The sequence below is a fragment of the Ranitomeya variabilis genome, chromosome 3, assembly GCF_051348905.1.
Source record: "Ranitomeya variabilis isolate aRanVar5 chromosome 3, aRanVar5.hap1, whole genome shotgun sequence".
Lineage (NCBI taxonomy): Eukaryota > Metazoa > Chordata > Amphibia > Anura > Dendrobatidae > Ranitomeya > Ranitomeya variabilis.
Genome location: NC_135234.1, coordinates 211,097,369 through 211,109,857, shown reverse-complemented (window position 1 = coordinate 211,109,857; position 12,489 = coordinate 211,097,369). Strand labels below are relative to the sequence as shown.

At 46.7% G+C, this 12,489-nt stretch overlaps 1 protein-coding gene and 1 non-coding gene across 2 annotated transcripts in view; both read left to right on the top strand.

Moving 5' to 3' along the window:
- The window catches only part of KLHDC8A (kelch domain containing 8A), a 501,637-nt gene that overhangs the window by 82,360 nt on the left and 406,788 nt on the right, over positions 1-12,489 (top strand). The window lies entirely within an intron of this gene.
- On the top strand, positions 10,347-10,418 carry TRNAW-CCA (transfer RNA tryptophan (anticodon CCA)). The gene has a single exon. It is a non-coding gene; the product is annotated as a tRNA-Trp (tRNA).

Here is a 12,489-nt window from a genome sequence, read left to right as displayed (position 1 = left end):
TGTCAGGCAGACAGGGGGAGAAGGAGGAACATCTGAGCTGCAGACAGAGGGTCCCTGTCAGGGGTGGGATCCTGACAGAGGCCAAGCACGAGATAGAACGTTACGGAGCTGCGCCTGCACCCATTGCGGCAGCATCCTAAGAAAGGAAAGGAATTGTATTGTGGAGAGTGAGAAACGAAATCACAGCACAAGGAGATAATACCAGGAGGAGTTCTGCCCCTAGATCGGCAGCCTCCTTCTGAGGCGCGTGGCCGGAACACCGAGGGAGTAATTGACTCTACGTATTACTTCAGAGACCGGCAGGACAGTCAATTCCAAGTTGGCTGCCCGACTTTAATACCTAAGAAGACACGGAGGCAAATTGTGGGAGAGGGGCGTCTCTAGGGTCCCTATAAATAACCCCGGGTTGTCCTATCCATACCATCTGGGGGACAGAGAGAGAAGATCAGAAACATCCACGAAAGTTGTGAGGACTATCCCGTGGTGCTCAGCAGGGAGGTACTGCAACACATAGGTGCTAGTAGGAAGGCTACTGATTTCCACCTGGATAAGGGAACTCTGGATGTGCCTTCGGACCGGCCAGACTCTGCCAGCCCTGTGAACGGTACTCTGGACTGTGGACGCTGAAGTCTTCAGTAAAAGGTAAAGAGACTGCAACCTTTGTGTCCTCGTTATTCATTGCGCCTTACATCATCCACCATCACCACCTATACATCTGGGAAGCCCTGGGGACATACTTCACCTGTGGGAAGGTATACCATCTAGCTGCCATTCCATCACCCCAGCGGACCCCTAAGCAGTGTTGGTCACCCTGACCGAATACCACAGGTGGCGTCACGAACACCAGACAAACTTCACCTTTAATTGGATGCTCCTCAGAAGGGCCACGGACCGGGTCGTGCCACCGTGACATCCCCAGAACGGAGAGAGAGGTAGACTCGGTGTTACAGAACCCCCCAGCACCAAGAATATGTTATGCAGTATATGTATGTATAATAGGTTCCATGTGAAATGCATCAGTCCACAGGCTGTGCCTCTGGACAAGATATTCTCCTTCTGACCTCCTGCACCTTTGTAATTCCCACAGTAAATATAGGCAGGCTCCGGCCACCTGCGGCTATTGTAATGTATGTCTGGCCTGCTGTTTTTCTATTGGCCTGCCCTCTGTATCTGTGTTATATATTCTGTGTGCTGTGAATAAAGTGTTGTTAGACTGGAAATACGTGGAGAAGCAGTGAGAGTTTATATATGGACCCATGTAACCAAGGAATTCCAGCCAGCGTCCTTCATTCAGAATCCAGCCAAGGCAGAGTGGACCTCCTGAAACACGGGGTGCTACCTAAAGAGGTACTACAGCACAGTAGACCCCGTTACACTGGTGGCAGACAGCGAGATGTGAGACCCCTTCTACAGGAGAAAAGGAATGAATGGAAAACAACTACCAGAAGTTAAAAAGGACTACATTAAAAGATCTGGTGGAAGCGCGAGGGTTAATCGCCAGCAACAAAACAAAAGCGGATTTGATAGCAGCCATCATGGAACACGACAGTGCAGCGCCCCCCAATGTGGAGGAGACTGAATTCAAGAGGGAGGTAAAGAACAGACTGGCGTTCTATGGCCCAAACCCTGCAGTAGAGATCATACGAGAGGTGATGGCTGATGTGCGTACTGATCTGAAGGAAAAGATGGCAGAGCAGACCAGGATAGAGCTAGCCAAGATGGAGATGGCAGAGCGGACCAAAGTGGAGCTGGCCAAGATGGAGATGGCAGAGCGGAGAGAGGAGAGTCAGCGAGCAGGGGGAGCTCTGGCCTCCACCCAGGTACCTTCAACAGTAAGCCACAAAAAGATCCAGTATAATGCCTTCCGACAGTTGGGGAAGGCAGAGGAAGACATTGATGGCTTTCTGCAGGACTTTGAGCGGCAGTGTGCCCTTCATCAAGTGAAGCTGGAGGAACGGGTTCAGATTCTGGCCAGCAAGCTGACAGGCCGGGCAGCGGACGCCTATCGCACGGTACCTGATGAGGACTGTATGGGCTATGAGCGGATCAAAGAAGTGATCTTGGCCCGATATGCGCTGACACCAGAGGCATACCGCCAAAAGTTCCGCGGACTAATAAAACGAGTAATCGATACCCACGCTGAATGGGCCTGTAAATTACGGCGGTCACTGCTACAGTGGGTACAAGGGAGCCAAGCAACCACTAAGGAGGACGTCCTCCAGCTCATCTTGTTAGAACGATTCTTTAATGGACTAACCCCCGAGACACAGGAATGGCTTCGGGACAGGCGGCCAATGACTCTTAAGGAATCCACTCGTCTGGCCGATGAACATCATGATGCCAGGAGGCCTCAGTTGTCCGGATCAAAGATGGTCACTAGGGGTCCGCCCATGGACCTGGAGGGCCCCAAACCACCGAAGATTGTAGGGGGACCAGCTAGAAACCCGGCCTTCCACAGTTCCCCTGGGGCGCGATGCCACACCTGCCGTCAGCTGGGCCACCTGCAAAGACAATGTCCCAACCGGACTCAGCATACCCAGTGGCCAAAGGCGGGAACAGCTACCTTCAGCCGGGCCGCTGTACACTGCTACCAAGGCGAAGTTGACCCGACATTGGGGACTACGACTAACCAAGGGGTGGAAGAAATGGAGGAAGTGCTGCATGAAGTGGACCCCATGCAGGCAGCCCAGGCAGATAATCGACAACAGCATCGACAGGTCGTGTGGGTTAATGGGAAACGTATGCAGGAACAAAGAGATTCCGGGGCAACTTTGACCCTTGTGAAGCCTCATCTCGTCCGGGACCAAGAGAAGACGGACCAGACAGTGGCAGTCCGTGTAGCAGGGGGAGCCATATATCGACTGCCCACTGCCCGGATTCACCTGAACTGGGGAGTCGGGGATGGCCTTGTTGAGGTCGGCTTGATGGAGGATTTGCCCGCAGATGTCTTGCTGGGAAATGACTTGGGGCCCATGTTGTCTGCCTTCTCAGTTGCCCCTCATATCCTGTGACCACCCGGAGACAAGCTCGAGCTGCGGAGGTGAAATCACACTCAGAGGAGGCCCAGGTAAGACATCCCAGGCCTACACGTATTCCCATAGCCAGGCACATTTCTTGGGCCACACCAGATGAATTTAAGAGGGAGTTACTTGAGGATCCTTCATTGGAGGGATATCGTGGGAAGGCACAAGAGGGGAGAGGGGTACTGGAAGGGGAACAGTTTATATGGAAGCAGGGACTCCTCTACCGGATCACAGAGCAGCACCACACAGGGACGAGCCCCACTATAAAACGACAGCTGGTAGTTCCCAAGAAGTACAGACAGGAGTTACTGCGAATCTCTCATAACATACCCTTGGCCGGGCACTTCGGCGTCAGTCGCACCAGGCATCGTCTGACACAAAACTTCTTTTGGCCGGGGGTAACCTATGATGTTCGTCAGTACTGCCAGACCTGTGACAGTTGCCAGCACATTGGCAAGAGGGGAGATCGATGCAAGGCAAAATTACGCCCCATCCCCATTGTGGAGGAACCATTTAGCAGAGTAGCGGTCAATCTGATAGGGCCGTTAGCCAAACCCAGTCCGTCAGGGAAAAGTTATATATTGACAGTGGTAGATTATGCCACACGGTATCCAGAGGCGGTTGCGTTACCTAACATACTGGCAGAGACGGTGGCGGCTGCCCTGCTCCAGGTTTTCTCACGGGTTGGATTTCCCTGGGAGATTATCTCGGACCAGGGTACCCAGTTTACAGCAGAGGTGACCAACCAACTGTGGAAGCTGTGTGGCGTAAAGTCCAATAGAAGCGCCTCGTACCATCCGCAAACCAATGGGTTGTGTGAACGCTTTAACTGGACGTTAAAACAACTCATTGGGACTTTTACCAGGACCTACAGGGACTGGGAGAAATTCTTGCCTCACCTCCTGTTTGCCTATCGGGAGGTGCCCCAAGAATCTACGGGGTTCTCCCCATTCGAACTGGTATACGGGAGACGGGTAAGGGGACCCCTAGACTTAGTGCTAGAACAATGGGAAGGGGAGGGCACCATAGAAGGGGTACCTATTGTACCCTATGTGCTGGAATTCCGGGACCGCCTACAGGAGCTGACCCAGGCTGTACGTGGGAACATGCAGGAGGCTCAGCGGTGCCAGCGCGTATGGTACGATCGGAAGGCCAGAGAGCGCACCTTGGAAATAGGACAGAAGGTCCTGGTGTTAGAGCCCACTAGGCAGAACAAGTTCCAAGCTGCATGGCAGGGGCCCTACCAGGTAGTGGGGAAAATAGCCGACACCACCTATAATGTCGCCGATTGTGACGACCCCAGGGTTAACCGCATGTTCCACGTGAATATGCTGAAGCCCTACCGGGAGCGCCCTGAAGAGGTAGTGGCCATCTGTGCACCTGAAGCAGAGGATTTAGCCGGACTTCCCTTGCCTGATGTTAGAGGGGAAAGGACTCAGTCTAAAACATGGGACCAGGTACACTTGGGTGAATACCTAGGTCCCCGGGATAGACAGCAGGCGGAAGCATTGTTGAGGCAGCGACAGAGGATGTTTTCAGGGAGACCAGGGTACACTCGCCTGGCACAACACAAGGTTGAGACCCAGGATCAGACCCCCCTGCGACAACCCCCCTTCCGTGTCCCTGAGTCTGTACGAGAAGGGATGCGACAAGAGCGACAAGAGATACAAGAGATGTTGCGTTTAGGGGTCATTGAAGAGTCAGATAGTCCCTGGGCATCCCCCGTAGTGTTAGTGCCCAAGAAGGATGGGACTACACGGTTTTGTGTAGACTATCGTATGCTCAATGAGAAAACAGTGACGGATGCGTATCCCATGCCGCGTGTGGATGAGTTGTTAGACCGGCTGGCAGGGGCAAAGTATTTGACCACCATTGATATATGCAAAGGCTACTGGCAGATTCCCCTTAGTCCTGACGCTATTCCCAAGTCTGCATTTGTCACCCCGTTCGGCTTATTCCAGTTTCGAGTTATGCCATTCGGGATGAAGATTGCCCCGGAGACCTTCCAGAGGCTGGCTGACCGGCTTCTGGATGGTCTCCAGGACTATGTTTGTGCCTACCTGGATGACATTGCCATCTACAGCGCGACATGGGAAGAGCATCTAAATCACCTAGAGACAGTATTAGACAGGATCCTCAAGGCCGGAATCACCCTGAACCCAAACAAGTGTCACGTGGGCAAAGCAGAGGTTCATTATTTAGGGTATTGGGTGGGAAGTGGGAAACAGAGACCAGAACCAGCCAAGATTGAGGCCATAGCCAAATGGCCAACCCCACGCACTAAAACCCAGGTCATGGTGTTTCTAGGGACAGCAGGGTATTACAGGAAATTCGTTCCCAATTACAGCAGTGCAGCCAAGCCCCTCACTGATCTAACCCGTAAGAACCAACCCCGCCAGGTAACCTGGACCCCAGAGTGTGAGGAAGCCTTCCGCCAGCTAAAGGACGCCCTCACCAATACCCCTGTATTGGCCGCACCCAATCCAACTAAATGTTTCCTTGTTCACAACAACGCTTCTATGTTTGGATTGGGGGCAGTACTAAGCCAAGTCAGGCCAGACGGCCAAGAACACCAGGTAGCTTACCTGAGTCGGAAACTACTGCCCCGTGAAGTGAGCTATGCGGCCATCGAGAAGGAGTGCCTGGCAATAGTATGGGCACTCAAAAAGTTACAACCATGTTTGTATGGACGACAGTTTTCCCTCCTAACGGACCATAATCCCCTAGTCTGGCTTAATCGGGTCTCCGGAGACAATGCCAGATTACTGCGGTGGAGTTTAGCCCTACAACCTCTGGACTTCACCATCCACTACAGACCCGGCAAACAAAACGGTAACGCCGATGGACTAAGTCGACAAACGGAACTTGTACCAACCCCATAAACTTCGGTCATCCCCAAACCGATCCGTTAAGGATCAGACTGTGTATGCCGATCGCATCGCTGAAAAGGGGATCCGTGTTACAGAACCCCCCAGCACCAAGAATATGTTATGCAGTATATGTATGTATAATAGGTTCCATGTGAAATGCATCAGTCCACAGGCTGCGCCTCTGGACAAGATATTCTCCTTCTGACCTCCCCCACCTTTGTAATTCCCACAGTAAATATCGGCAGGCTCCGGCCACCTGCGGCTATTGTAATGTATGTCTGGCCTACTGTTTTTCTATTGGCCTGCCCTCTGTATCCGTGTTATATATTCTGTGTGCTGTGAATAAAGTGTTGTTAGACTGGAAATACGTGGAGAAGCAGTGAGATTTTATATGCACCCAAGTAACCAAGGAATTCCAGCCAGCGTCCTTCATTCAGAATCCAGCCAAGGCAGAGTGGACCTCCTGAAACACGGGGTGGTACCTAAAGAGGTACTACAGCACAGTAGACCCCGTTACACCCGGTACTGAGTATCCCATTGCCCTTAACGTGGGGGCGCTCCACATGCGTCATCAAAACAACCATGATGCAGGCCAGCATCAGTATCACGAGGTGAGAGGCATCAGCACAGCAGGGGAGCCAGTATCAATCACCATGTGTAGACGCCAAAAACTGACGAGGATAATGGAGACAGGACGACACATGCAAAGAAGTAGGGGGAACCAGAGCCAGTGCGTGGATGTAAAGGAAACAGAGCAAACTATACCAGTAATAGGATATAGTTGTTGGCGTTGATCACACAGCTGTAAGAAAACAGTGTTAAATAAGACACAGAGTGCAGTGGTGCATGGGCAGTGCACATAATTGAAAGAAAATCACACTGTGTCTTATTTAACACTGTGTTCTTATAGCTGTGTGACCGACAGCAACAACTATATCCTATTACTGTAAATAAATAAATAATTCAAAAATTGTTGTGCGGTCTCCATTATTTTGAATAACCAGCAATCACTCATCACTGGGCCTGTACAAATTAGAGATAAGTGAAAATCAGAGCACAATGCTGAACGTACCCATGGTGTGTATGATAAGGACTCCCAACACTGCCCCTAAAAGTTTACCCAGCTTTCTAGGTATGACTGGCGTAATTATGGCAAAAGATGCAACATTTTGGGGCATTTCAAAGTGATTTACACCTTGATTAACTGGGCCCTATGTTTTTTCTGTGGAGTGTGATAATTCATGTATGGACTAAATATAAGCGAAGCCGAACAGTACAGTTCAGGGTTTGCACCATACACCTAGTTGTGTTTTCCACCCTATTTTTAATAACCAGCCAAGGGAAAGCAGATAGCTTGACCTGGTGTTATTATGCGATGTCAATATCGATAGACCTTCCCAGCCTATTAATATCATCCTCCAGCTGTCTGCGTTGCCTTTGCTGGTTATTAAAAATGGGGGTACTCTAAAAAAAATAACACTGCGTCCCCTGTGACGTCACCGCTCTTCATTTCGGCTCTCGTGATGTCATAGTTAGAACAAGTGTCTGTGAACTGAGGTAACCTTACTGATGTCACTCCAGTTCACAGCGGCCGATTCTCGCAGAGTACAGTGTTAGAACCAGCAGCAGCTGCTACTTCAGTCTATGGAGCTTCCTTCTCTGAAGGGGGTTCCATGCACTGGACAAGAAATACAGGCTTCATCGTGGGACCTACATATGGATTACAGCAGACCGGTGGGGATAATTTTTTCTTAATAAATGGATCAAAGAGAAAGTGATTTTTTCAAATAAAGGTCTTTGCTTTGTGTGTTTATTTCTTTTGACTACTGGGAATGAGTCATTATCCGTAGCCATTCCAAGCCTATTAATATCAGTTCCCAGCTGTCTGCTTTGCCTTAGCTGGTTATTAAACATAGAGGAGACGTCACATTTTTTTTAGGGTCCCCTTCGTTTACTACCTAGCAAATGCAAAGCAGACAATTGGGGAATATTAATAGGCTGGGAATGTCCATGGATATTGGCCCTTTCCCAGCATAATAAGATCAGGTAATAGATGCCTGCTTTCCCTTGGCTGGTTATTAAAAATAGGGAGGACCCCACATCATTTTTTTCATTTATGTAACCATAAAATACACACGTAAGGCACTACTCAAGTCTTCCACTTGGCCCTCCACCTCCTAGTTCAAGATTATTATTTTTTTATTATATGTTATTTTAAGTTATTTTCCTATCCACATTTGTTTGCAAGGCAATTGTCCTGCTCTTACCTCATTCTGTTTCCTTTTGCAGCCCTGTAGTCCTTACTATGACCATTTTACAGATATTTTACAGCACCAAAGTTCTGGTCCCAATTGACTTACATGAGGTCTGGGGTCAAGTTCTGGTACCCAAACCAAACTTTGGACTCAAGTTCAGTCAAACTTAATAAATTCGAACTTCCACAGGTCCACTCATTCCTAGTATGGACTCTTCCAACTAAAGGCCAAACATTAAAAGGGATTGCCTTAGGGTAAACAACATATTTGTAAGATAATAATTTTAATAACTCTTTGTTGTCTTTTTATTTATTTAATTAATTTCTTTAATTAAAGTGTGAGATGTGTGTCGGTTCACCAGGGCGGTATAATTGAAGATAAATATAATTTTACTCACTCCTGAATACTCTTTGTACTTGCTGTCAATAAATTTGTTTCTTTATACTTAAAGGGAATCTGTCACCTACTTTTTCGTATATAAGCTGCGGCCACCACCATCAGGGGCTTATTTACAGCATTCTGCAATGCTGTAGATAAGCCCCCAATGTAACCTGTAAGATAAGAAAAACAAATTAGATTATACTCACCCGGGGCAGCGGTCCAGTGCGGTCCGATGGGTGTCGCAGTACTGCAGTGTGCAGGCGCTGGGCTTCTTGGACCTTTCCCGGCGCCTGTCCACTGTAGTACTTTGCTCTGCCCTCAACAGGGCAGAGAATTACACCTGCGCAGGAGCCACGACAGGAAGCATGGAAGAGGACATCATCACATGAAGATGGGAGGCGCCGGACCCGGACAGCAACACCCATCGGACAGGACCGCACCGTACTGCCCCCCGGGTTAGTATAATCTAACTTGTTTTTCTTATCTTTCAGGTTGCATCGGGGGCTTATCTACAGCATTACAGAATGCTGTAGATAAGCCCCTGATGGCATTGGCCGAAGCTTATATATGAAAAAGTAGGTGACAGGCTAACACCTAAACAGGCCAGATAGTCCTAGTTTTCCTCTAGTTTTTCCTTTTTAGTTTCTCTATCACATTCAGGCTGGGGTCTAAGAATGTGAAATCTGATGCATTTTCATGCAGTCTTGATTCAGTTTCTCCTCCAGAACCTCCATCCTCCATTATTCCTCAGAGTATTGTGATTTCCATGATAACCTCAGAATTGGATGAGGAGATCTGGAAAGTCCACTCGTTGGCTCCTTCTGCTACTCCAGGGTCCAAATTACCTGGAGTAACCTGGCCTGTGTACCTAAGATTGTATCTGTTAAAAGAGTTTCATAATTCCGTCTTGAGTGGTCATCCTGTGTTTACTGCTACACAGAAAGCCATTGCTAGACTTTTTGGTTGCCATCCATGCATATTGATAGTAAAGGTGTTGTAAAGTCTGCGCATGCGCTAAATCTGTCATAGCCAACAGCCAGGCCAGGGAATCGTCTCCATTGCCAGCCAATTCCAGAAAGTCCATGGACTCATCTTGTCCATGGATTTCATCACAGATTTTCCTGTCTCATAGGAACACTGCTATCTGGGTGGTAGTTTACTGATTCAGCAAACAAGCTCATTTTGTTCTTTTGTCAGGATTACCTAATGCAGAGACAAACTCCAGGTTGTTTTTTTCTCATATTGTAAGGTTGTGTGGGATCCCTCTTAACATTGTGCCTGATAGGGGAGTGCAATTTGTCTCTAAATTCTGGAGCGCTTTTTGTAGTAAACTCGGGATTTACTTGTCATTTTCATCTGCTTACCACCCTGAAACCAATGGTCAGACTGAGAGGACAAGTCAATCTTTGGAACAAATTTTAACGTGCTGGAGGACATTGTAGTTGACTCATAGCCAGATGCTTGTGTGTTCAAATCGTATTTATGGTAAATATTTTTAATTTTATCATAACGGCATTGTTGGCTGCAAATCTTTACACATTTATGTCAGCCATCAGATGGCCCTTATACAAGGTTTGGATGAAGGAGAGAGTTTATTATCCACTGCTTCTTCTCATGTTATTTTGCTATTTATTATTTCTTGAATATTGTGTAGACCCTTTGTGTCTGACAGGTTGGCTCTCTAATCTTAAAGTGAAAATCTTGTCTCCTGTTAAGACACAGGTCTACTTCTAAATGTGAATGTACCAGTGTGTTTAATACATCCTTCTATGGCAAATACACTTCCTAAAGCATAGTAGAAGAAGCATCCTTCTGCAGACCTCGTGGCGCAACGGTAGCGCGTCTGACTCCAGATCAGAAGGCTGCGTGTTCGAATCACGTCGGGGTCAATAGCTTCTTTTTATTTTTTTACAGCATAGCAATTTGCTAGCAACAACCATAGTGTGTATATCTCTCATTCATCAAATGACTCTGACTAGGATGTAGAGTGATTGGTCTTTTTGCTTATCGTCATGTTCCCAGCATGCTGTTTTCCTTTGACTAGAACTGTGCAGTCCCTATATTTCTAATGGATTCACTTCTAAGTGTGTAATCATGCAGATCTTCCATGCTATTCATGTCCTTTTAAATTAGCACAAACCAGGGTGTTTAGTGCTGTTTTCCAAGACCTAAACACTGCATAGCAGTAGCCTAGAAAAAAGTAGCCTTCCACAGCCCATACAAAATAGTGGTAGGATTCCTGACTTCCGAACAAAAGGCTTTGTGTTCAAATCTGATTAGGGTCACTTGCTTTCTTTATGGATATGTTTTTTTTCTCTCCCCTCTTTCCGATATACAATGATCAGCCATATAAAAGAAAAACAATGGCAAGTGAAGTGAATCATATTACTTATCTAGTGACAATTACATTCAGTTTTTGAAGATTTTGTTGGAACAAAATCTACCTTTCTGGCCCAGACGTCACCTCTTTGCTGCCCAGAAATCCAGAGTGTCTATCAGCCATATCCTCCTTTTTCTCATCACGCTTCCTAAATCTTAATGAGGACAAAATAGAACTAATCATCTATCCTCCAGTTATTTGTTCCTTGTATGTGCTATTATTAGGTCACTATGGGGTGGCAATATGTGGTGTGGTCAAGGTGTGCGGTATTTGTAGTAATATGTGATCTGGTCACAGTGTGATGGTATTTGTGCCTTGTATGAGGTATTATTCAGTCACTATGGGGTGGTGATATGTGGTCTGTTCATAGTGCAATGGTATTTGTCCCATGTATGTGGTATTATTCAGTCACTATGTGGTGGCAATATGTTCTCGGGTCATGGTGTTGCAGTATTTGCCCCTTGTAGGTCATTTTAAAAAATGTATGGGACTCATTCCCTTAAAGAAAAATAAATAAAAATAAACCTAAGAAAAGTATTGGATATTTTAAGCAATGTTTAATAGGTTAGAGTAGAGTAGGGACCGGCCAAAAGAGTTACCTTGTCGTGGAGGCGGTTTAAAAACATTTTTGGACAAAACAAAAGCTGCTGGCTATGTATGTGATCTGGTGTTCGATGGGAACTGCTAATGTGTGATTGGTGAGGAGGTGGTGCAGAAGTGGAGTTTTTCCAAGAGTGGGAGGTGGGACTGTGGAAGGTTTGAGGGGTGGAGGAGGAGCTGGGGTGGAGCCTGGGTGTAGTCTTAAGGGAGCCTGAAAATTCATAGTGGCAGCCCTGATAATCGGTGACACCTCACCACCACCAGAGCGGCTGCAACCCCCCAATTTACTCAACCTAAAAATATGATATACAACCAAAGAGTTTGCAATCAATATTAATTTTATTTCAATAGTATATAACATAAAAAAAGAAAAATTCCCACAAGTAGAATGAAATGCAGGGAAGGTGAGGGATATGTAATATATTAGAATATATACATATCGAAATGGATGCTGTTGATAAAGAGAAAATCAAACAATAAGGATAATTAAATGTGACATACAGTCATATGAAAAAGTTTGGGCACCCCTATTAATCTTAAGCTTAATGTTTTATAAAAATGTTTTTTTTGCAACAACTATTTCAGTTTCATATATCTAATAACTGTTGGACACAGTAATGTTTCTGCCTTGAAATGAGGTTTATTGTACTAACAGAAAATGTGCAATCAGCTTTCAAACAAAATTTGACAGGTGCATAAGTATGGGCACCCTTATCATTTTCTTGGTTTAAATACTCCTACCTACTTTTTACTGACTTACTAAAGCACTTTTTTTGGTTTTGTAACCTCATTGAGCTTTGAACTTCATAGCTATGTGTATGCAATCATGAGAAAAGCTACTTAAAGTGGCCACTTCCAAGTTGTTCTCCTGTTTGAATCTCCTCCGAAGAGTGGCATCATGGGCTCCTCAAAACAACTGTCAAATGATCTGAAAACAAAGATTATTCAACATAGTTGTTCAGGGGAAGGATACAAAAAGC